A 27550-nucleotide genomic window follows, 5' to 3' on the forward strand; every position below is an offset into this window, starting at 1 on the left:
ATAGCTTTTACGGTTCTCCTACCCACACTTTAATTTTTGAACTGACCTATTCTTGCAGTGAGTGTGGCCAGTCTCTAGTTACCCATTCCATGGGAAACCTACAACTCTGTGACAGTTCAAAGTGCCCCATGTTCTGTCCTGAAGTGTTTAATACTTCTCCAGTTCCTCAGACGCGGACAAGGTGAACCTAGCCAGTCTTGTTACTAACACTGGTGGCACAAATCGCATCTAAACTCCCACACTCCTTAGCAACATGAATTTGAATGTGCTTACATTTATTACAGAATCATTTTGTGATAATATTACAATGGTTAAAAGATATGGTCGAAAGGATTGTCACAATGACCATTAAAATATTTTTCAGCCCTTATTGTTCCATGAATATTGCATCATATCTGGGGAAACCACATGCCATAAATTATCTAAACCACATATAAAAGCATGCTTACGTTAGTTTGTCTTGCATGCTGGTTTGTGAAGCTCATTAACTACTGTCTCCACAATTATTGGATAATAAGTCTTTCTCGAAGCTCTGAAATGACTGAAATTATTTCGTTTCAATGAGATGTATTTTCACTGGTGCTCAATGCTACAAGCAATTGTAATCGTTTAAGTATTTTGTTGGGGGTCGTCATAGTAGATGTATTGTGTAGATGGCTGTTAATTTTCTTAACCTGATTGCCAGTAACACCAATGTCAGGTAGACCCCAAACACAAGTTTAATAATGTTTTTTTTTTATTTTGAGACCGAGCGAGGTGGCACAGTGGTTAGCACATTGGACTCGCATTTGGGAGGATGACAGTTCAATCCCGCATCCGGCCATCCTGATTTACGTTTCCCGTGATTTCCTTAAATTGCTCCAGGCAAATCCAGGATAGTTCCTTTGAAAGGGCATGGCCGACTTCCTTCCCCATCTTTCCCTAATCCGATGAGGCCGATGACCTCGCTGTCTGGCCTGCCCCCTCAAAACAAATGGTTCAAATGGCTCTGAGCACTATGGGACTTAACTTCTGAGGTCATCAGTCCCCTAGAACTTAGAATTACTTAAACCTAACTAAACTAAGGACATCACACACATCCATGCCCGAGGCAGAATTCGAACCTGCGACCGTAGCGGTCACGCTCTTCCAGACTGTAGCGCCTAGGACCGCTCGGCCACCTCGGCCGGCCCTCAAAACAACCCAACCCTTTTTGTATTTTGAAATCTTGAAGCATCATGTTTGTACACGATTTGCCTTCTTATTTTCTTTTGTAATACATAAAATTTAGCCCTGATTTTCTACATTGTTCAATGAATACTTACCCAGTTTTGAACTTTTTAGGAATATTAGGTTCAGTAAAGAAATTTATAACCGTATCACAATGATCTGGAAAACTGAAACACTGCCTGAAGATTGGAAAACTGCAATAATTTGTCCCATACACATGAAAGGAAACAGAATGGAATGTGGAAATTACAGAGGAATTAGTTTGCTGAACATAACATACAAAATCCTGTCAGTGACCATTCTGGAAAAACTTAAACCTTACGCAGAAAACATTATTCAAGATTGCCAGGCTGGATTTCGAACAAACCGTTCCACAACTGATTATTTGTTTACTATACGACAGATCTTTGAGAAATACTGGGAATTTAACAAAAACATCCACTGTCTCTTCATTGACTTCCAGCGAGACTACTACAGCATGCTCACAAGTAGCCTCTACAACACATTACGAGAATTTACTATACCCTGTAAAATCATTAGGATGATACAACTGCGCATGGATGGCTCCCAGTCAGTAGTGAAGTTCAGAGGATCCATATCGCCCACCTTTCCAACTAAAGCAGACCTACGACAGGGAGACGATCTTTCATGTGTCCTCTTCAACCTTGCATTAGAGAAAGTGGTTCGGGAGAGTAATTTACATATATTCAATGATCTCCGATTCGAACACAGTGAAGTAAAACTCCTGGCTAATGCAGGTGATATAGTGCAGCTGAGTGAAACTGAAGAAGAACTGAAAGACATGTACAGATCTCTCAGGCACAGTGCCAGCAAAATCGGGCTTTTGATTAACCAAGAGAAAACCGAATATATGGAAATGGGTCAAGTCATAAACCCAAATCCATACTTTGAAATTGACCAACATTCTAAATTCAGAAAAGTTCTCCAGTTTAACTACTTTGGATCACGTTTCAACAGTAAAAATAAATATAAATGAAAGAATAGCCTCAGGGTCAAGATGTCTGTACTGACTAAGCAACGTACTCAAAAGTAAAGCTTTGTCATCACCACAAAGATGAAGATATACAACACTATTATCTGCCCCATAGTACTGTACGGTTCAGAAAGCTGGACGCTTACAAAGAATGAAAGAGAAAAACTAAATGTTTTCGAAAGAAAAGTAACGAAAAAAATCTGGGGACCCTAGTTGGAGAATGGCGTACGGAAAATTCGAAAGAACAATGAAATTTATCAGTTAATGAAGCAACCCACTATCATCCAGAAATTAAAAAGTAAGAGACTGCTATGGGCTGGACATGTGGCTAGAATGGAAAACAACAGAATCACCAAGAAGGCATTTGAAGGAAGTCTCCAGGTAACAAGACCATTGGGCCGACCTCGTACAATGTGGTAAGATGACATAGAGAAGGACATCGCAGCATTAGGAATTTCCACAGGGTGGAGAGAGGCTCCGAGAGATAGAAGGCGGTGGAAGCAGATCGTTGATGCAGCGCGTGGTCTACAGGGCCTGTGATTACTGAGAAGAGAGAGAGAGTTTCAGTAAAACTAGTATTCTTTCAAGTTCTCTATCCTGCACCTTTATCACATGTTTGGTTAAACTTATAGGTTGAATACCAAATAGAGACTGATTGTTCTGGATAGCTCCATGTCTTTCAACATTGTAATCATCATCATAATCATCACCACCATCGGTATCAACTTCCTCATTGTAATTTTCTTCTTCTTCTTCTTCTTCTTCTTCTTCTTCTGCTAATACTTCTTCACATCCTCCTCCTTTAATATCTCTGCCACACTTGGTTAAACTTGACGGCTGCATACCCAAAGTATATGGATTCTATTGCACAGTCTTATCTGTTTCAGCAATGCCATTATTATCATCATCAAAAACAACTTTCTCGCTGCAATCTTTTTTTTTCTTTTCATCCACCTTCTTTAATATTTCTGCCTTCTACTTTCAGAAACACATTGCTTACCACAGATGTAACGCCCTTGAAATCTTCATTCTCTTTGCCTTGATCTGTCTTTTTTTACTCTTCTTTCTAAACAGATGTCCCTCTTAAATCAAACATTACAATCTTCTTCTTCTCCTTCCCCTCCTCGTCCTCCGATATCTTCACTTTCTATTTTCCTAAACACATAATTTACTTTTTGCCTTAGTATACTTCTATTCATCTTCCTCACTTGGTCTGTCTTCTTGTTATTCTCCATTCTGACTATCTGCCCTTCTCGAATAAAACTTTGTAGAAGATGAGGAGTAGGTTTAAGCACTTTTCCCAACACAGACTTTGTTTCAGCATTTCTTTTTTGCAGCAATGGCTACCTCTTGCGGATGTTTCTTAGAGTTTTCAGCAAAACTGGGCGAGATTTTTAGTTAATACTAAACACAGCTGGATTAGGGTCATTGGTATAACCAGTTTTCATTGTTCAATAAAATCACCGTAGTGTCATGGAATTTATTCCATATTTATTAGCAGTCTTTCTCAGCGAAGAACCGTCTATCATTTCATTCACTACATTGTGTGTGTCCCATTCGGTGGCACGTATTTGTGCGTCTTCTTTTTATTAGCAGTTCTGCATGGCAACAGGCCGGCTGTTTGTTCTACTGGCTTTATACCTTCCATGCTGACCTAGGTGAGCATCTTCCCGACATGAGGGACCTTATGTTTTTACAAGTTTTACTTGATAGTTATTTCTCTCTCCATCGAGTTATCATTGTATGTTTGCGACTTGGTGCATTTTTCCTCTCGTTGCTTAGAAGAGAAGTGTGGTGAGAAACGTATCAACCTGCGCTAAGAAGTTTAGTGTCCAGTCGTCTGGACCACATTGCCTGACGTAAGGTGGTTTCGTATCAAGAAACTTTAATCGTTTTTCTTCCCTTTTAATGAATCCGTTTTTAGGCAAACCTCAATTATTTGTTATGTTTTAGTCAAACACATTCGAGAAATGTTGTGGACCACTTACACTACTGGCCATTAAAATTGCTACGCCAAGAAGAAATGCAGATGATAAACGGGTAATCATTGGACATATATATTATACTAGAACTGACATGTGATTACATTTTCACGCAATTTGGGTGCAAAGATCCTGAGAAATCACTACCCAGAACAACCACCTCTGACCGTAATAACGGCCTTAATACCCCTGGGCATTGAGTCAGAGCTTGGATGGCGTGTACAGCCACAGCTGCCCATACAGCTTCAACACGATATCACAGCTCATCAAGAGTAGTGACTGGCGTATTGTGACGAGCCAGTTTCTCGGCCACCATTGACCACACGTTTTCAATTGGTGAGAGATCTGGAGAATGTGCTGGCCAGGGCAGCAGTCGAACATTTTCTGTATCCAGAAAGGCCTGTACAGGACCTGCAACATGCGGTCGTACATTATCGTGCTGAAATTTAAGGTTTCGCAGGGATCGAATGAAGGGTAGAACCACGGGTCATAACACATCTGAAATGTAAAGACCACTGTTCAAAGTGCCGTCAATGCGAACAAGAGGTTAGGTTAGGTTAGGTTAGTGCTTAACGTCCCGTCGACAACGAGGTCATTAGAGACGGAGCGCAAGCTCGAGTTAGGGAAGGATGGGGAAGGAAATCGGCCGTGCCCTTTCAAAGGAACCATCCCGGCATTTGCCTGAAACGATTTAGGGAAATCACGGAAAACCTAAATAAGGATGGCTGGAGACGGGATTGAACCGTCGTCCTCCCGAATGCGAGTCCAGTGTGCTACCACTGCGCCACCTCGCTCGGTAATGCGAACAAGAGGCAACCGAGACGTGTAACCAATTGCACCCCATACCATCACGCCGAGTGATACTCCAGTATGGCGATGACAAATATACGCTTCCAATGTGCGTTCACCGCGATGTCGCCAAACACGGATGCGACCGTCATGATTCTGTAAACAGAACCTGGATTCATCCGAAAAAATGACGTTTTGCCCTTCGTGCACCCAGGTTCGTCGTTCAGTACACCATCGCAGGCGCTACTGTCTATGATGCAGCGTCAAGGGTTACTGCAGCCATGGTCTCCGAGCTGATAGTCCATGCTGCTGCAAACGTCGTCGAACTGTTCGTGCAGATGGTTGTGTCTTGCAAACGTCCCCATCTGTTGACTCAGGGATTGAGACGTGGCTGCGCGATCCGTTACAGCCATGCGGATAAGATGTCTGTCGTCTCGACTGCTAGTGATACGAGGCCGTTGGGACCCAGCACGGCGTTCTGTATTACCCCCGTGAACCTACCGATCCATATTCTGCAAACAGTCATTGGATCTCGACCAACGCGAGCAGCAATGTCGCGATACGATAAACCGCAATCGCGATAGGCTACTATGCGACCGTTATCAAAGTCGGAAACTTGATGGTACACATTTCTCCTCCTTGTACGAAGCATCACTACAACGTTTCACCAGGCAACGCCGGTCAACTGCTGTGTATGTGAAATCGGATAGAAACTTTGCTCATGTCAGCACGTCGTAGGTGTTGCCACCGGCGCCAAACTTGTGTGAATGCTCATAAAAGCTAATCATTTGCATATCACAGCATCTTCTTCCTGTCGGTTAAATTTCGCGTCTGTAGCACATCATCTTCAAAATCGAATGTGTGTGAAATCTTATGGGACTCAATTGCTGAGGTCACCAGTCCCTAAGCTTACACACCACTTAACCTAAATTATCCTAAGGACAAACACACACACCTATGTCCGAGGGAGGACTCGAACCCCTGCCGGGACCAGCCGCACAGTCCATGAATGCAGCGCCTAAGACCGGCGGCTAATCCCGCGCGGCGCATGTCATCTTCGTGGTGTAGCAATTTTAATAGACAGTAGTGTATTTGAGGACCGTTTTCATAGAACCTTGGAAGAGATTGTTATGTAACTTCAATTGCTGAAATATTATTTTGCTTCTCTTCTTAAAATTTATTAAAAATATTTTAACAGTGGTAACCAGTGGCACAAAAGATTTGCATAATTTTGGAAAGAGAATAACATTTGTTCTAAATTTAAATTTCATACTTCATCTTCCCATGAGCGACTTTTGGAGAGTTGAGAGCAAGTGTTTGAAATGACACTATAACCTTTTGTTATTTGATCTCATTGAAATATTTGATGAATTTTCGTCGTTTGTCAGTAATTGTTTTAAATAATTTTATTTCAATTAACAGTTTTGTCCTAATACGTCTAAGTCCTGTTGGCCTAATTAATACAATTATGTTCCTGGCAAGTGTTAACAAAAATTTTCGTACGAAAATCGACTTCCTTTTCCGCATCGTTCGTATCCTTTCAGCCCTGAGTAGCAAGATACGCTGCTCAAGGTCTTCGTCCTTACATCCGTCAAGCTAATGACCCCGGCTATGTGGCAACACATCTTTGGCGTCGCGGAGGAGACTCTCCGAGTACAGCAGGAGATTGGCTCCAGCGCCAACCGTAAGGGAGAGGAGGCCACCTTCACGGACGAACCTTCCAAGCAGCTGCTCATCACTACTTGTTTTGTTTTTACTCTGATTTCACATCAACGAATGCTGACTCAACCAGAGAGGCCACAAGTACCGACACCGACGTGATTCGTAGGAACAGCACCCAAACGCTCCATCTCAGGCTACGGGCAGACCTTTCATTAAATTGACGTGTGACTAGACGAGCAGCATCAGCTGGCACCTTATGAAGATAATGAGTCGCATGGTCGAAATGTCGTGTATGAACGACGTTAATATCCGGCAGAATACCCGACACGTCAAGGTATTAACAGATCGCCTGGAAAGTCTTTACAATTACGCTCACTGAGTAGTTTGAAGCGAGTGAAGTGTGATCTGGGTGAAGAATCAAAGGAATTAGAAGCACAAGACGTGTGTGATTACGACTTAGAGGCATTACAGAACGTGCATATTGGGTTCGAGGATGGAAACTGTGAGCAGGAAACTTTTTCAAATTGTTCAAATGGTTCTAAGCCTTATGGGACTTTATATCTGAGGTCATCAGTCCCCTAGACTTAGACCTACTTAAACCTAACTAACCTTAGGACATTATACACATCCATGCCCGAGGCAGGATTCGAACCTGCGACCATAGCCGCAGCGCGGTTCCGGACTGAAGCACCTAGAACCGCTCGGCCATAACGGTCAGCAGGAAACTGTTTCATCAACCAACGGGCAAGATATTGTGACTTTAATAGAGAAGTGAAACTCCTAGCGCTTGATTAACGCAGGACCTACGTACTACACAAGAAGCTCGACAAAATTCTGATTCCATTCATAAGCAATTCTGTGGAAACGAAAGGCAGGGTGGTGGATCTATAGGGCAAGAAACGAGTATGGAGAGTTTTACGAGTCTATTTTTGGGAGAAATGAAAGTTCCTAAAGAACAAGGCAAAAATGGCTCAAATGGTTCAAATGGCTCTGAGCACTATGGGACTCAACTGCTGTGGTCATAAGTCCCCTAGAACTTAGAACTACTTAAACCTAACTATCCTAAGGACAGCACACAACACCCAGCCATCACGAGGCAGAGAAAACCTGACCCCGTCGGGAATCGAACCCGGGAACCCGGGCGTGGGAAGCGAGAACGCTATCGCACGACCACGAGATGCGGGCAACAAGGCAAAAATCATGTTGAACGAGCTTACTGAACAGCAAGAAAAGTGCATGAAATAATGTCGCGAAATATCTGAAAAACTTACCGAGGAAATACGTAATAGTGTGGAAAATGGGTTCGTCCGCAGCTCGTGGTCGTGCGGTAACGTTCTCGCTTCCCACGCCCGGGTTCCAGGGTTCGATTCCCGGCGGGGTCAGGGATTTTCTCTGCCTCGTGATGACTGGGTGTTGTGTGCTGTCGTTGGGTTTAAGTAGTTCTAAGTTCTAGGGGACTGATGACCATAGATGTTAAGTCCCATAGTGCTCAGAGCCATTTGAACCATTTTGAAAATGGGTTCCAAACACAGAATTCAGCTACGGGAAGAAGACTGAACAAGAGGCGATATTTTCTCGGTTCTAGGATAATACTGAAGCCGTAGAAGCCGACCACATAAATTTATCTCGAGAGGTTAACGGGTACGAAGAAACAGTGCCACATAAGTAGGAACTCGTACATGATCAACGAACAGGGAATAATTGGCATAGGGAGGGAGAAGGAACACTTATCAACTAAAACATTAAGACTATGACCTGCTATCGTTAGAAACCCGTCCAGACAGTAGCAGCGTCACCTTGCAAGGAATGACTGCCAGTCACACACACTCACTGCGCATGGAAGAACTAACACATCAGACTTTAATGCTGAGCAGAGTACAAATGTGTCTGAACACACAGTTCACCGGACAGTTGTAATGACGGGCCTCCGCAGTCCCGACTCATGCATGTGCAATTATCAACATCACGACATCGGCAACTATAGGGCTGAAATCAGAACGTCGCAGTGGCAGTGCTTTTCATGATCTGATGGACCCCGATGCCTTCTTCATCATGTCGATGGGAGAGCGCGAATCCGTCGTCTTACAGCGGAACAGCTCCTTCACACCTGTACTGCAAGACGGAGTCAGGGTGGCGGCGGCTCCATTAGGCTCTGGGGAACATTCACGTGGGCATACATGGACCCAGTGCAGCTCAAGCAAGCTATCACGACGGCCAAGCAATATCATACACTGGTTGCAGACCACGTACATCCCTTCATAACAGTGGTGTTTTCCGATGGGAGTGGCCTGTTTCAGCAAAATAATCACCATGTCACAAGGCCAGGACTGTGATGGAGTGGTATGAGGAACACAGTGGCGAGTTCCAAATGATGTGCTGGCTCCCCAGTTCACGATTTGAACCCGATCTGACACATCTGGGATGTGAATGAACGTGGTGTCAGAGTTCATCTCCCCCTCTCCCGAATTTACGAGAACTATTTCACTTGTGTGTGCAGATGTGGTGCCAACTCCCTTCAGCAACCTACTAAGGACTCGTTGCTTCTGTTGCCACGATATTCCGCCGCTGTTATCAGTGAAAACGGTGGCATGGCTATTAAGTAGGTGGTCACTGTCTGTGGTCTGTTGTTTCCTTTGGAAACAAATTTCACCTGGCAACAAAAGTGGCTCTGGCGAGTGTTTCTTCCCACTGCATGAACTGGCGTTCCTCTTCACTAAAAGGTATTGTTACATTGCAGTGCCCACAGAAGCTATATAATTTTGTTTTGGGAAAGTTTTTGAATATTGAATGACCAACTCTTGGGAAATAATGTATTACATAGTGTCACAGAACTTCACACATGTTCTGTGCATGGATTTCTCGTGGGGAGGGAGTATTTTAATATACCAAGAAGTAGGCTAAATTTTCATATCTATTATTCGATGCCACTTTTACCTTCGACGCTTTTGGTATTGGTTTAATTCCGAAATATCTGATACATTAAGTTGATCATACATTTGAGCCTTTGTGGCAGTAATATCTTTCTGTTTATAATTAGCATAATCACTTTTGGCAATCAGAACACATTACCAAAATATTTCTCAAACCTTGTCTTTCTATTCTCTTAAAGTTTTAAAGAAGCTATAACACACAGTGAAAGGTCACAACTGTATTAATTAACGATGGTCTCTCTCATTTTAGCATTTGACTAGCCATAATTTAGAAAGTTTACAATTATAATTTATTGTTTATTACCTTACATTTACTTTGCTGATTAGGACAAAGTAGGAAAATTCGCTAAAAATAAAAGAAACAGTTTTAAAATTAATAATGCAAACAGAGCTCTTACTTTGAGAAAATTCTGTTGTAAGATGCAATTTAATTTAAAGAATGAAAACTTTATTTTGGCTCCATTTAAGTAGACAGTTCGTAATACATCTAAATGTACTATAAATTTTTTCTGATTTGAAAAATTGTGTTTTGATAAACTTTCTTGATGATCCTGTTCCAGAAACTTCATACCTCAAATGCTATATTACTTAAGACCGAACAGCATTCTTTCAGCCATTCATTTGTTCAGAAAATGTTAGGAGTGCAATATTTATGTCAGTTGGTTCGTAGCTTTGAAATGCAGAACATCTATACTAATCTCAAGTTGATAAGTGTATTCCTACTGTTTCTTACATAGTGAATTCTTTTGTCAAGTATTTGGTATGTAGTGTTTTGGTGAACCAAGATGTTTGTACACTGTTCTGACAAGTGAAATGGCTATAATAAAACTTGAGAAAGAGGAGTTTTTGAGTACCTTAATGAACTTCTTCTTAAAACCCAGATGTCTGTTATTAGCAACAAGGATAGTTATAAAATTAGATCACAGACAATGAAGTCTGAGCAAAAGAAAAGCGATCTTTCCACTATAAACTGTAACACTCCTTTCGAGAAAATCGTGAGTCACATCCAAAAAAAGTGTTTGCCACTAAAATTCCATGCAAATGATATACCTATTTTGCCTGCTCAAATCTCTTAAGTGTATTATAAGGGATAGCCTTTTAGGAATGTACATCTTGCAGTCACCAATAAAGTATAATGAGAGACAGTTTGAAAAAAAAAAACTGATGCAGCGAAGCAGGTTAAAATTTACAGTCGTGGAACAGGGAGCGTAAAGCATGGAACCTTCTAAATGGAACTAAATTATAACTATCGAAATCATCATTGCTCATTTAAATCCAACAAATATTTTACCATACTATTCAGACTGTCTCCACAGGCTCTGTTTCTTGTACTCTGATGGCAATGTAATATGTAGAACATTTGTCCTTCATGCTAATAACCAAGTTCTATAGTTACTGGACAGCAGAATATTATTATTTTTGTGCTTATTGTAAATAAGATTCCAACACTACAATAAGACAAATAATGGAAAGTATTTAGAGCCCCTCTGTTGGCGGAGCATATTAAAATATTCTACGTTTAATGATGGTGTTATGTTTGTATAACTTAAATAATTCTTGGTTAGCTTACCGTACGACACGCCCTTTTTTCATTTAGCTGTATGTATTGGTCTGAGCAGATGTGTTAATCGCCATTTCCCCGTTTTGTTTCCACGACCCAATTCTTACACAGAGCACTTCTTCCGTGTTTTTGCGTTTTAATGCCAGTAAAGCTGCTGAAATTCACTTTAGATGATGATAACGATAACTGATGAGCATTACGTTTAATTGAGAAACTTCCATTAGCTGATCATCTTTACCCACCCGATTACAATCGCTAAATCCTTCGACGTCCCTGCTCCTCGACATGAAAGCCTTGAAGTACGGGAGTGTATCCACGTATCAGATAACGAAACCACACTCACGACGAACAACTTCTGTCAGCTGTTTTCTTAGATAAAGAAGTAATTTCCTTAGCAGTATGTTGGTGTCAAATGTGTTCAGAGTATTCGGTCTGTAAGAAGGAAGATATATATGCAGTGCAGCTACCACATCTCTTTCAGAAGACGAAATCGGTGTTCCTTTTTATTTATTTTATGAAATCACTGCGTCCATAAAGAAGTAATTTGCAGTTCACGTTATGTTAATGAATGACATGGGATCATTACTTATGTAGCTATGTAACGAGTCACGGCACACAACTCTCTGGTACCGCTACTCTCAATCAGATACGTAAGAGCATGTGTTCTTTATGTCTTGTGGTGTTTCGTGCCATTTCAATACGCATGAGAGGAAATACGTGCATGTTTTAACTATCAGACAGACCACTTTCGACAGTAGAAGAATATTAACTCATATAATGTTTTTCGAAATAAACTGCAGTTGAGCTCGAGTTCCTTCAGTGTTCAGATGTAATCATACTATCAATCTGTACATGGTCTTTTGAACATAAAATAGGAGGAGAGCATGCTATAGATAGTACAACATGAAGGAGCCTCCTTTAAACAAGCAGTGGAGTACAACTGGTAAAACTAGTTCTGGTTGAATGTATACACGGTGACGACGAGATCCACAGCGCATCCTAGTAAAAGCAGCCATAACGCATCCATGCTGGCGTCGCAATACATTCAAATACAGTCTGTGAACAAAAATCCAGTCAGACGAAAACACGACAGCCTGTTACCTCCCGTGAATTTTTCAGTTCAGTTCTGCAGCAAGCCCACAGACGTTCAAGAAAGTGATGTCTTGACCATTGTTTGGATCATGATTATGTAATAAGAAATATACTGACAGAAAAAAATCGCTACACGAAAGGATATTTAATGCAGAGTAATTAAATTCTGGGAATACTTTTTTCTAGGTAACATATTTAAGTGATTAACATTACAAGATCACGGGTTAATGTAAGCGCGAGATAAACCACTGCAAATTTGAAATGCTGGCATATTAATAACGGGTGGAACCGCGAGAATACTGGATGCAAGCATGCAAACATGCATAAAATGTATTGCACAGGTGCCGTACATCAGTTTGTGGGTAGAAGTTCCATGCCTGTTGCACTTGGTCAGTCAATACAGGGACGGTTAATGCTGGTTTTGGATGGCACTGGAGTTTTATCCGATGACGTCCGATATATGCTGGATTGGAGACAGATCTGGTGATCGAACAGTCCAAGCGCCTCAACACTCTGCAGAATACCTTTGATTGCAACACCGGTTTGTGGGCCAGCGTTATCCTGTTGGAAGACACAACCTGAAATGCTGTTCGTGAATGACAGCACAACCGGTCGAATCAACGGATTGACGAACAGATTTGCTGTCGTATGAAATCCCACTCCAAAACATAATTTCAAGTGTAGGTGCAGTTTGTCCAGCAGGCCTTCATCTGATCTCGTTATAACCAACACACGGCCATCCCTGGCACCGACACAGAACCAGCTTTTTCGTCAGACAACACAGCAGGCCTCCACTAAGACCTCCAAAGAGCTCCCGCTTCAGACCAATGAAGTCGAAAATTGTGCTGGTTTGGGGTCAGTGGAATGCGCGCTACACTGCTTCTGGCTCGGAACGGTCCTTGAAGTAAGCGATTCGTAACAGTTCGTTGTGTCACTATGATGAAGACTGCAGATGAAATTGCTACTGCAGATGCAGTGACATTTAAATCAACGTGAAGAATGTTACGAGGAAAGATGTGGTTCAAATGGTTCAAATGGTTCTGAGAACTATGGGACTTAATATTTGAGGTCATCAGTCCCCTAGAACTTCGAATTTTACTACTTAAACCTAACTAACCTAAGGAAATCACACACATCCATGCCCGAGGCAGGATTCTAACCTGCGACCGTAGCGATCGCGCGGTTCCAGACTGTAGCGCCTAGAACCGCTCGGCCACTCCGGCCGGCTCGGTAATGTCACGTGGCCGTCCGGAACCCGCTCCTGTTGCAACCGTACGTTCTCGTATACCACTGCCAGCACAGTGGCTGCATTCCAGTCAAGTCTTTCTCCAGTATCGTCGTTCAAACACAGTGAGGTGTTGATAACGGCGCCTACTCTTACGCGAATGGCGCGAAACTGGAATAGACACCATTTGTCATAAACAGAAACACGCCCACCAACTTTCGTTTGTGTTGCAAAAAGCCTCCTTGGTGTTGCGATTTTTTCCGTCACTGCAGAAAATTGTGCCAACATAAAAATTAACATTATAAAAAACATTTCACCTGTATCATTTACAGCATAATTACACTACTGGCCATTCAAATTGCTACACCATGAAGATGACGTGCAACACACGCGAAATTTAACCGACAGGAAGAAGATGCTGTGATGTGCAAATGATTAGCTTTTCAGAGCATTCACACAAGGTTGGCGCCGGTGGCGACACCTACAACGTGCTGACAACAGGAACGTTTCCAACCGATTTCTCATACACAAACAGCAGTTGACCGGCGTTGCCTGGTGACACATTGTTGTGATGCCTCGTGTAGGGACGATAAATGCGTACCATCACGTTTCTGACTTTGATAAAGGTCGGATTGTAGCCTATCGCGATTGCGGTTTATCGTCTCGCGACATTACTGCTCGCGTTGGTCGAGATCCAATGACTGTTAGCAGAATATGAAATCGGTGGGTTCAGGAGGGTAATACGGAACCCCGTGCTGGATCTCAACGGCCTCGTATCACTAGTAGTCGAGATGCCAGGCATCTTATCCGCATGGCTGTAACGGATCGTGCAGCCACATCTCGATCCCTGAGTCAACAGATGGGGATGTTTGCAAGACAACAACCATATGCCCGAACAGTTCGACGACGTTTGCAGCAGCATGGATTATCAGCTCGGAGACCGTGGCTGCGGTTACCCTTGACGCTGCATCACAAACAGTAGCGCCTGCGATGGTGTACTCAACGACGAACCTGGGTGCACGAAGGGCAAAACGTCATTTTTTCGGATGAATCCAAGTTCTGTTTACAGCATCATGATCGTCGCATCCGTATTTGGCGACATGGCGGTGAACGCACATTGGAAGCGTTTATTCGTCATCGCCATACCCGCCGTGATGGTATGGGGTGCCATTGGTTACACGTCTCGGTCACCTCTTGCTCGCACTGACGGCACTTGGAACAGTGAACGTTACATTTCTGATGTGTTACGACCCGTGGCTCTACCCTTCATTCGATCCCTGCGAAACCCTACATTTCAGCAGGATCTCACCAGTTGAAAACGTCTGGTCTATGGTGGACGAATAACTGGCCCGTCACAATACACCAGTCACTACCCTTGATGAACTGTGGTATCGTGTTGGAACTGCATGGGCAGCTGTACCTGTACACGCCATCCAAGCTATGTTTGGCTCAATGCCCAGGCGTATCAAGGCCGTTATTACGGCCAGAGGTGGTTGTTCTGGGTAGTGATTTCTCAGGATCTATGCACCCAAATTGCGTGAGAACGTAATCATATGTCAGTTGTAGTATAATATATTTGTCCAGTGAATATCCGTTTATCATTTGCATTTCTTCTTGGTGTAGCAATTTTAATGGCCAGTAGTGTATTATGATACATTTTGAAATTTCTCATTTTTTACTGGAACACTCATAACTACAGCCTCATTCCTGCTTGGCGTGTGAAACAGGGGAGGGAGATTAGTGTCGAGATCATAACAGTCGGCGAGAAACTCATTTAGTGACGTTTGTAGGAAAGACACGGCAGTGCCCTTGTTGAAGGAACCGTCTCAGTAATCGCCTAATTTTTTCAGTTCTTGATGAAGCAGATATTTTAAATATGCGCTACCTGCATGTAGATCGTGAGTCCAGCCGAGGGGTATTGAGAGTCAACAAAGAAGACGTGTCCGCTGAGTATACATGGACGTCGACGAACTGGTGTCAACTCGGTTACTGAGCGCTCGTTTCAGAATTCCTGTAATTGTGTAAGTAATGCTGGTATGATCCGAGGAATCATAACTGGTTTCATGCATGACTTAATCTTTCGCAGCAACGTATGCAGACAGTATGAATGAATCGTGTTTTGAATGCAAGGAAACCAGCTATGCTGACCTGCCAGGAATGCGTCCCAGAACCTGTGAGTGTTCTGCCTGTATCGCAACTTCTCCTTCCACACGGGAAGGCACAACTCTAAACCTTCTCAGGTCCCAGAATCGTATTGATGCGAGTCGCAGTCGTGCTGAGCCAGGCGAGCAAACGCTGGAACGAGCCACCGGTGCAGAAGGCCACAAAAACAATTAAAAATATGTGTGACCGTTTAACAGTAATTCTCATGAGAAATGTGGCTTATTTTGTCAAAAGCTTAACAGGACCTACGTCAAGCTATAAATTCAATCAGTCACTTAATCAGTGTTTGTTTCCTATAATATTGATGCCGGCAATAAAACCGCTAATTTTTTAAAAATGTGTGATGGTGATAGCAGTGTTATTTGTTTTATGGGCTAAAAATCTTGTTGTTTGGCACTCATACTAAGAAACACCCATATATTCTTTAGTCTTTACTAGTGTACATCGTCGGAAGCACTGAATTAACAAATAGAAAACGAAATTAAAAGCGGGGCCAGTAACTTTAAGAGTGCATTGGGAATCCCACTGTTAAATGCAGAGAAAAGAGCGGATAGGTCTCTATCAGGAGGGAAACTTGCCTGGTGATGTGATAGGAGAAGAAACAGGAGAATTTACCGATAATATTCGATCGAAATTTCTAAAACCATTTGGGCTAATCGAAAAAAGCGACTATTCACGTTGGTGTGTAGAATGTATGAGACTGGCGATATACCATCAGATTTTCGGAAAATCATCATCCGCACAATTCCGAAGATAGCAAGAGCCGGCAAGTGCGACAATTACCACACAATTAGCTTAACAACTCAAGCAAACAAATTGCTGACACGACTAATACAAGGAAGTATGGAAAAACTGGAAATTTGTTAGATGGCAATCAGTTTGGCTTTAGGAAAGATACAGGAACTAGAGAGGCAGTTCTGACGTTGCGGTTGATAATGGTAGCAAGGATGAAGAAAAATCAAGACACGTTCAAACGACCTGTCCACATGGAAAAAGCATTCGACAATGTCAGATGGTGCAAGATGTTCGAAATCCTAAGAGAAATAGGGGTAAACTATAATGACAGACGGGTAACATACAATGTACATTTTGTGACGGCCTTCGTAGCGACAACACTTCGCTGTAGAAACGGCCTACGAAGTCACCGCCACACTTTTAATAGCGGGCCGACCGGTCCGCTGGAACAGTGAACAGAAAGATGAAAACCCAAACACTCGGATTAAATGAAAGTCGGTACTTATCTTTATTAACGACGATACAGAACACAGTGGTGAACATGGTCTACAGAAATCGGTCTAGTTCGAGTCGGAGCGGCTTGGTCAGCGTCGGCTGACGACAAACGACAACTCTGCTGCGATGAACACACAACTGACTAGCAAGTACACAATTCGGTGGCGAGTCTACAACTGAGCGGCGAATCCAGAACTGTCCTAGCGCTCGCGACTCCAGCGCTTAAGAAGCCAGAAGCCAGCGGTGGCGCGCGCAGACTTGCAGCGATTTCCTGTATCGCTGGCGCTGCTTATGCGGACGGCGTCCGGACTTTGATGCTGCCAACATTTTTGGCAGCGGGCTCAGTTGGCATTACTGGCTAGGATATAACAGTACACAAAAACCAAGAGGGAACCATAGGAGTGGGAAACAAAGAACGAAGTGATCAGGTTAAAAAGGGTGTCAGACAAAAATGCAGTCCTTCACAACTACTGTTCAATCTATACATCGAAGAACCAATGCCAGAAATTAAAGAGAGACACAAGAGTGGGATTAAAATTCAAGGTGAAAAGATATTAATGATAAGATTCGCTAATGATGTTGCTATCCCCAGTGAAAGTGAAAAAGAGTTACAGAATCTCTTGAATGGAATGAATAGTCTAATGAGTACAGAATATGGACTCAGAAAACATGGAAGAAAGACGAAAATAATAAGAAGTAGTAGTAATTAGAATGCCGATAAACTGGTGATCCGGAGTAGACAAAATTAAGGAACTCTCCTAACAAGGCAGCAAAATAACCCATGATGGATGGAGCATGGACATATAAAGCAGACTAGAACTGGCAAGCAGGGATTTCCCGGCCGAGAGGAAACTATTAACTTGAGAAAGATATTCCTAAGAATGTGCAGTCTTAGACATAAAAACTCACTGCCGGCCGGCCGCCACAGAGACTAAGTCCGAGTCGTTCACTTAAGGTGGCCAATAAAACCGACCGTTCCTGATAAAGCTAAGTCCGGCCATCTGCACGATCTGGCAACACTGCTAGATGCGGAAGCGTGAGGAGGAAGTGTTGTCTACTTCCGAGATACAGTTATGTTGGGTGAGCCCTTGGTCTAGTTTTCGTCGCCTTGCGCGTCGAGCGAGCAGGTTGTCGTTAACTTCCGCCTGTGCCACAGTGCCGCTTGTGTCGAAGCTACTCAGTCTTGTTGGTGTATCGGCCGGAGTCACATCGTATTAGCGTAGCGGAGTTTGTTGAGGTTTTCCTCTTGGCGGCGGTGTTTTCTGCCTGCGCCATGGTGTTTGTCGAATCTCCTAAATCTTTTCCTCATCGAGCTACCGTTCGTTTCAGTTTTGACAAGAGTACACGTCGTGTCCAACCTGGCTGTTTAGAAATTCATGATTAGTTGGCTCTGAGCACTATGGGACTCAACTGCTGTGGTCATCAGTCCCCTAGAACTTAGAACTACTTAAACCTAACTAACCTAAGGACATCACACACAGCCATGCCCGAGGCAGGATTCGAACCTGCGACTGTAGCAGTCGCACGGTTCCGGACTGCGCGCCTAGAACCGCGCATGATTAGTTGGCTCATGTTATCCGTGTTACAACTGATCAGGTAGATACTGCTTACTTTGATTCTGATTTGTATGCATTCTTTGTGCAGTTTTATGATCCCGTTCAAGTAGAAAGACTTCTCTCACGGGTTGGTTCTAAAGTGTTGTTTACACATCGCGATGATTCCGTTAGTCAAGTCCTCCTTGAAAATGCGGCACTCGAGTATACTCCAGTGAGAATTTATAACCTCCCTCCTGAAGTGGACGATTCATTTCTTAAAACAGTGTTGCTTCCTTTTGGAGTAGTACGTCATATCCGATGGGAACGCTGGTCAGCACAACATCGCTTCCAGCGTTATAATGGAATCCGGACAGTGGACATGTGTGTTAATAAGAATATTCGTTCCCACTTAACTGTTTGTGGTTACCGAATCCATGTTATGTATACAGGGCAAGATGGAAATTGTTTTCTCTGTAACGAAAGCCGTCATATCAGATCTGATCCCTCGCGCCTTACTACTGCCCTGACGTCTTATCAACAACGTCTTCCTTTAACGTTAGCAGACATAGTAACTTCGCAGTCAGCTGCCAGTCTCCAGCTTTAAGCGATGTAGGGGCGACATTACCCCCTACTCTTCGCGAATTTCCACCGTTACCGACGCGTAACAGTGCGGCATCTGTCAACGAGGGGACGACGGCTCCTGCAGCGCACGTCTAACGGCGGCGGACTGAGGACGGAACAGATTTCGAGGACGCCCCACTCCAGTCTCGTTCTTCTGACACGGCGTTGACAGAGGGTGCACCTTCTGGCGATAATGCGTCGTCTACATCTACATCTACATTTATACTCCGCAAGTCACCCAACGGTGTGTGGCGGAGGGCACTTTACGTGCCACTGTCATTACCTCTCTTTTCTGTTCCAGTCGCGTATGGTACGCGGGAAGAACGACTGTCTGAAAGGCTCCGTGCGCGCTCGAATCTCTCTAATTTTACATGATATTTCGTGATATCCACCTTCTCGAAACCTGGCGAGCAAGCTACACCGCGATGCAGAGCGCCTCTCTTGCAGAGTCTGCCACTTGCTAAACATCTCCGTAACGCTATCACGGTTACTAAATAACCCTGTGACGAAACGCGCCACTCTTCCCTGGATCTTCTCTATCTCCTTTGTCAACCCGACCTGGTACAGATCCCACACTGATGAGCAATACTCAAGTATAGGTCGAACGAGTGTTTTGTAAGCCACCTCCTTTGTTGATGGACTACATTTTCTAAGGACTCTCCCAATGAATCTCAACCTGGTTCCGCCAGCCGGGGTGGCCAAGCGGTTAAAGGCGCTACAGTCTGGAACCGCGCGACCGTTACAGTCGCAGGTTCGAATCCTGCCTCGGACATGGATGTGTGTGATGTTCTTACGTTAGTTAGGTTTAAGTAGTTCTAAGTTCTAGGGGACTGATGACCTTATAAGTTAAGTCCCATAGCGCTCAGAGCCATTTGAACCATCAACCTGGTACCCGCCTTACCAACAATTAATTTTATGTGATCATTCCACTTCAAATACGTTCCGCACGCATACTCCCAGATATTTCACAGAAGTAACTGCTACCTGTGTTTGTTCCACTATCATATAATCATACAATAAAGGATCCTTCTTTCTATGTATTCGCAATACATTACATTTGTCTATGGTAAGGGTCAAATCAGAGCTTGACGTGCCCCGAACCCCTCCACATCAAGAGTGTATGTTTTCACGGAGTGGTGTGAAACAGAGTTTTCAACCTGCCCGTGCCGCGGCGCGTCGTGAAAAGAAAAGCGAGGATTCCTCGGTGTTAGGTGGGGAGGACTAGCATTATACCTTGTTTCCCCGCCTCCGGACGTTGGGGAGAGACGGACGTCATAGTGATTTTTCCTTAATGTTGTTTTATTAACCTTACATGTGTTAACGTATGCCGGCGTATACAATCCTAACCCTCAATGTTAATAGGATACGTTCCCAATTACAGTTTGCTGCGTTACGCCAGTTTATTTACGATTCCCAAGCTGATACCGTGTGGTTACAAGAGGTATTATTTGATGTGTTTTGTCTTCCTGGATATTCTATGTTTTTCAATGTCGCGCCTGAAAATTATACCGGTATGGCTTTGCTTTATCGAGATGGAATCCCGCTGACGGACTTCGAAACGCTAGATGATGGTCGCGGTATAGGCTGTAGTTTTTATGACCTCACTTTAACTTTTCTTTACACTCCGATTGGATCCAGTCGTTCATCCGATCGCGCGCGGTTTTAGAAGGAAGAAGTTGTTTATTTACTCCGATGGAATCTGTGCAAGGTTTTGTCAGGGGGTGATTTTAACTGCGTCTTACGCCGTGTTGATCAGACCCCCAATTATACATTTTGTCGTGAACTTAATGATATGGTGACGTCCTTGCATCTCCAGGATGCTTGGGTTTGCAGATATCCTACATTGGTGCGGTTTACGTTTTTTACAGCTACTTCAAGTAGCCGATTGGACCGCTTTTATTTATCTGCCACCATATGTAGTCAGCACCTATCGATTGATGTAATTCCTGCCAGTTTCACTGATCACTGTGCTGTTTCCATGACTTGTAACCACGTCCCTCAGCAGGTCCATCTTTCGCGCCCTTTATGGAAGCTAAACACTCTACATCTCATGGACCCTTCTCTGGAAGACATCATCGCAGACGTATGGTGGCGGGCAACCAAGTCCCAGACGCGTTATTCCTCACTTCTCGAATGGTGGGTTACCTTTGCTAAACCCCGGATTCGAAATACACTCAAGCATTTTAGCGCTGAAAAAGCGGCTGAAATAAGGCGCACTAGAGAAATTTATTATGCAGTCCTTCGCGATCTTTATGATAATGCTCGTGATGCCCCCTTGAGGGTCGTCAACGTCCACTGTGTGAAGGCAAAACTTCTCCAACTCAAACGTAGGCAAATGGATGGGGTCCGACTACGTTCCCAGCCTCGTTCAATTGTACAGGATGAGTTGACCTCTCTCTGTCATCTTCTCCGGCTTCGTTCTCTAGATGGGCGTGAGTGGTCCTCCCAATCTGATACCATGCGTGAACTTTACCAGTGCTATTCCGAGCTTTATGCTGAAGTGGATTCAGACGGTCCACCGTCTGTTGATTTCAGAAAGTTCCTTGATCGTGATGTTACACCAGTTATCCAGGACGAGTTTTTCTCTGTATTCCATGACGATGATATACTTGATATTGTGGCTCGTTCTCCCTCCCGTAAATCACCTGGCCCTGATGGCCTTCCCAAAGAATTTTAAATTCGATTTTGGCCCCTAATAGGAGATACGATAACTTCCATGGTGAATGAAGTGTTCCACGGAGGCCTTCTCCCGCCCAGCTTTAAGGGTGCTAAAATAGTCTTGATTCCCAAAAAGCCGGGACGTCTGTGTGTGGGTCATGTCCGCCCGATAACCCTCTTCAACTATGATTATAAAATAGTGGCGCGAGCGGTCAATAGCCGACTATCAGTATTGTTGACTACCATCATCGCGAGCCATCAATGTTGTCTTCCGGGTCGTACTCTCCTGACTCCCATTGCTGAATGTCGAGATTTAATTTCCATTGCTTCCACCATTCCTGTGCCAAGCGCTTTGCTTTTCATTGATTTTCACCAAGCGATCGACCGCGTCAATCATGGGTTCCTTATGCGAGTTGACGACTGTTGGTTTAAACAATGCTGCACGACGGCTGTTTAGTTCTCTCATCACTGGTATTCGGGCGTCCATTGACGTAAATGGCCGTCTTACTTCCCCCATCGCGGTGTGTCAGGGCGTCCTTCAAGGGAGTCCATTATCAATGTCGCTCTACGTGCTGTTTCTGGAACCATTATTGCGAACTATAGCTGCTCGTTTGAGTGGCTGGTCGCTGTTGGGAGAAAGGTTTACCGTTCGTGCATATACTGATGACGTTATGGTTCTTCTCCGTACCTATGATGATATACCATTGCTGAAGCAAGTTTTGGATGCCTTTTGTCATCTTACGGGAGCGCAGGTTAATGACCAGAAACGACGATCACTCAATTTGCGAGGATTTGACGCTGATGAAATTCCATGGGCTTCGAAGGTCACCCGATATCGATCATTGGTTGTTATAATTGACAGCTGTCCGCTAAAGATGGCTACGATTAACTGGAAGTCTGTCACGGATAAGACTCAGGGTGCAATTATTGAACACGAGCGTCGCTCCGTCCCACTTCTTTATAAGGTTCGGGCCATGGAAACGTATGTGTTAAGTAAGGCTTATTTTATTGCACAATTCTTTTCACTTCCTGCGATGATGCCACGCAAGTTGCAAAGCTTAACTGGCAGGTTTATCTGGCGTCACTCTGTATTTCGCGTGCCTTATGGGGTCATGGCGCGGCCCCGTTTGCAGGGAGGTTTGGGTCTCCCTGACATTCGGGTTAAGGCTTCTGCCTGATCCATCCGTCGCACCGTGTTAACGTGTCAACGTGACCCCCCTCCCTCCCCCAATCACTTACAGCTCGCCTTTATAGCTGTATCCGACCGGCGAGTTCAACACCTCCAGTAGATATTGGTAGGATTAGTTATAAATTACGGCATGTCAAGGAATTTTTTCTTGAGGTCAGTTATTTAGGAGTAAATATCCTTTCCCAAGCGAATCTCTCCCTAAAACTGCTATTAAGCCGCTGGCCAGTTCCTTATAGTCTTCCCTCTGTGGCAGACTTGTCGCCAGAAACGAACTGGAAGATTGTTTAGTCTAACATCATCCTCCCGATTTTCCCGATGGAAGTGGCGTCCTCGTGGTACCAAGTAGTTCATGATATTGTACCTACCAAGTTGCGACTTTTTCGTATTGGCCTGTGTAACGGATCGCTGCAATCGTTGCCATGAAACTGATACATTACCTCATCGGTTGATTTCCTGCGGTCATGACCATTGGTGATGGCTTCGCCGACAACTGGCTTTTCTCCTCAGGACGACGGAGGCGGCTATCTCGGGGGAGATTCTCGTGCGTCCCGATTAAACCTTCTTTCCTCGATCGAAGAACAATACCATCATGTGGCTTGTTGGTCATTATGTCCACTACGCGATGGTGAGTGGATATGACGCAGATCCGTGTGCCTTTTCCCAATATATGGCCACTGCACATTGGACGTTGCTCAGGATGCCCCGTTATCGTGAATTTTTTTCTAATATGTTGTATCTTGTTTTTCATCGACAAGGCGTTGGATGAGTTGCCATGCCCCCCTCTTTTTTAATTTTTATTTTTCATTTTTGTGGACACTTCTGTGGATTTAGATGTTCCACCATGTAGAAGTGGGTACGTTAAAATTGACGCCCCATCCCTTCCTATACGTTTTTCTGATTTAACCCCTTTGTTTTTGTCGAAGTGACTTCTTTTGTTTTATTTTAATTGATTGCCTTCAATAAGTACTTTGGAAAAGAAAGAGTGAATATTTTCGTTTTTTGGAGGAATACATTACCATTTCAGTGTACAATTTCGGTGTTTTTACTGTGTCGGGAAAAAAAAGAAAAAAAAATTATATTGGTCACCGTATTGTATTGTGGGGTGAGCGAGCAGTGGAAAAAAAATCGAAATGCTAATGGTTTGCGTCTCGTCACATCTAATTTTTTTTTTCCTAACATTCGCGTTATAGATTCTGACGCATTATTATTAGTTGAATAAAAGTAAAATAAGAAAAAAATATAAAGCGCCAGAAAAAAGGTAATCGTCGCAAATTCTAGACTTGCAGTCGGGTGTTAAAAAACAAAAAAAGAAAGAAAGAAAAAGAAACGGGCAATCATGCCAACAACGACGTCAGTGCACCTGTGAAGCGAGGTAGTGTTTGTCGGGTAGTCCCACATCCACAATCGTTGTGTACACAGTCACAGACAGTGCAGTATGGCGCAGAGAAGATGCCTACGAGATTATCTGCGGTGGAGGGTCATGGAAAGAAAGGAAGCAAGACAGTCGCAAAGTTATGTGGCCCGATGGAATAAAAGAAAAAAAATTTTATTGATTGGCGACTCCATGTTGTCCTGTGCACCACGACCAGATAACAGGTTTACTTGAAAAAAAAAGAGACAGCATTGGTCGTATATTTTTTACTATTGCAAAATCGATTTTCTGTCACTGAGTGACCATCTTCAGTGCTATATTGTATAACTTAAATTGGGATGCACTGTTGTCACTAAGCTTACGGCGATCACATAGTCTATGTGATCGCCGTAAGCTTTGTGACAACAGTGCATCCCAATTTAAGTTATACAATATAGCACTGAAGATGGTCACTCAGTGACAGAAAATCGATTTTGCAATAGTAAAAAATATACGACCAATGCTGTCTCTTTTTTTCAAAGAAAAAAAAGTGGTAATCGTCGCGAATTATAAACTTATAGTCGCGTGTTCGCGTCCAACTGTATATATATATACACTCCTGGAAATGGAAAAAAGAACACATTGATACCGGTGTGTCAGACCCACCATACTTGCTCCGGACACTGCGAGAGGGCTGTACAAGCAATGATCACACGCACGGCACAGCGGACACACCAGGAACCGCGGTGTTGGCCGTCGAATGGCGCTAGCTGCGCAGCATTTGTGCACCGCCGCCGTCAGTGTCAGCCAGTTTGCCGTGGCATACGGAGCTCCATCGCAGTCTTTAACACTGGTAGCATGCCGCGACAGCGTGGACGTGAACCGTATGTGCAGTTGACGGTCTTTGAGCGAGGGTGTATAGTGGGCATGCGGGAGGCCGGGTGGACGTACCGCCGAATTGCTCAACACGTGGGGCGTGAGGTCTCCACAGTACATCGATGTTGTCGCCAGTGGTCGGCGGAAGGTGCACGTTCCCGTCGACCTGGGACCGGACCGCAGCGACGCACGGATGCACGCCAAGACCGTAGGATCCTACGCAGTGCCGTAGGGGACCGCACCGCCACTTCCCAGCAAATTAGGGGCACTGTTGCTCCTGGGGTATCGGCGGGGACCATTCGCAACCGTCTCCATGAAGCTGGGCTACGGTCCCGCACACCGTTAGGCCGTCTTCCGCTCACGCCCCAACATCGTGCAGCCCGCCTCCAGTGGTGTCGCGACAGGCGTGAATGGAGGGACGAATGGAGACGTGTCGTCTTCAGCGATGAGAGTCGCTTCTGCCTTGGTGCCAATGATGGTCGTATGCGTGTTTGGCGCTGTGCAGGTGAGCGCCACAATCAGGACTGCATACGACCGAGGCACACAGGGCCAACACCCGGCATCATGGTGTGGGGAGCGATCTCCTACACTGGCCGTACACCACTGGTGATCGTCGAGGGGACACTGAATAGTGCACGGTACATCCAAACCGTCATCGAACCCATCGTTCTACCATTCCTAGACCGGCAAGGGAACTTGCTGTTCCAACAGGACAATGCACGTCCGCATGTATCCCGTGCCACCCAACGTGCTCTAGAAGGTGTAAGTCAACTACCCTGGCCAGCAAGATCTCCGGATCTGTCCCCCATTGAGCATGTTTGGGACTGGATGAAGCGTCGTCTCACGCGGTCTGCACGTCCAGCACGAACGCTGGTCCAACTGAGGCGCCAGGTGGAAATGGCATGGCAAGCCGTTCCACAGGACTACATCCAGCATCTCTACGATCGTCTCCATGGGAGAATAGCAGCCTGCATTGCTGCGAAAGGTGGATATACACTGTACTAGTGCCGACATTGTGCATGCTCTGTTGCCTGTGTCTATGTGCCTGTGGTTCTGTCAGTGTGATCATGTGATGTATCTGACCCCAGGAATGTGTCAATAAAGTTTCCCCTTCCTGGGACAATGAATTCACGGTGTTCTTATTTCAATTTCCAGGAGTGTATTTTTTACCATATTTCGGACCTCGTCTAAAGTTATGAGTCTGATTTAATATAGAAGTTAATTAGCTTCACATTCTACCCACCAGCAATAACAAGTACTTCCAGAAACAATTCCGCAGGACAGCTCGTGGCTGCTTCGCGATCAGAACAGCTTACGCTCGAGTGTTTCCTCGCGCTACAGCGGCTACCGGCCACCGACCAGACGCCAACCGCCACCTGAAATCCGGCGCCGCCCAGATGAACGTGGCACGACGCTGTCAGTGTATGTATCAAGTGTCGTTTTCGAATTTGAAGTTCTAGTTATCATCTTGCAGTTAAGCGTTGGATTTTGCATACTTGAAAATCATGAACTACGGTTAAAAGTTGTAAAATTGAGTCGCAAGTGGAAAAAGGTCTAACATCTGCAACACAATATTTACTTTTGACATAACAGGGGGGTGAATACAGAGGAGGCAGCTAGAAAGGTTTGAACCGTGTGTGGAGCGAGTGCTTTTGGGAGAAATACGCCAGAAAAAGATATTCCTGTTTCAACAAAGATCGTTCTGGCGTGAATGATTTTCCACATTAACGAAGTCTCGATGGATTTAACCATCATGCGACATTTTCAACAGGTAAAGTTCAGAAGTCTGGTGTAGGAGTACTGCATGCTCTAAATCGAAACAACAAAAATCAACGGAGTGACTATTATTTAACGTCATCAGGTCGCTCATTGAGCGTTTCTATGCAGTACTGTTTCTGGTGACGAGTTATGATGCCTTTATCCTTAACTTCCTAAGAAAAAAAGAAAGGCTGAGCCCCACCAAAAGACGTAAACTCGAGCAAAGAATAGTGTGAACATAATATTTTTCATCTGATAGCTCCAAAAGTGTGTTTGCGCTACGGATTCTGCCTCAAGGGCTGTGTGCATCACAGTTGGAATTTGTTGCCAACAACTGAGACTCCTCTTGCTTGCAGTGTAAGAAAATCGACCGAAAAAACTACATCACGTGTGCTACTGCATGATAAGGCACTCTGTTGATTTGAGAAACAAAACTGTCCGGGAGATTGATAGGAAAGTCATCTCTCAGGCACTTTTATCGATAGGGAAGTCCTCTCTCAAGCACTTGTCCCTCTCATCATATACTCCAAAAATTTACATTTCCCGCTCATGATCGATCAACCGTCAAGGCAATTCATTTCTAGACGAAAATACTCTTCAAACTACACTGGTTTAATGACATCGTTAGAACCAATAGGTTTCTATTGGTGTAGAATTTGTAAACTACTTTAGCATTGTCAGATTGTTTTAGATATCGTGAAAGAAAATCCTGCAGCTGACTAATT

Source organism: Schistocerca nitens, chromosome 5, assembly GCF_023898315.1.
Source record: "Schistocerca nitens isolate TAMUIC-IGC-003100 chromosome 5, iqSchNite1.1, whole genome shotgun sequence".
Taxonomy (NCBI): domain Eukaryota; kingdom Metazoa; phylum Arthropoda; class Insecta; order Orthoptera; family Acrididae; genus Schistocerca; species Schistocerca nitens.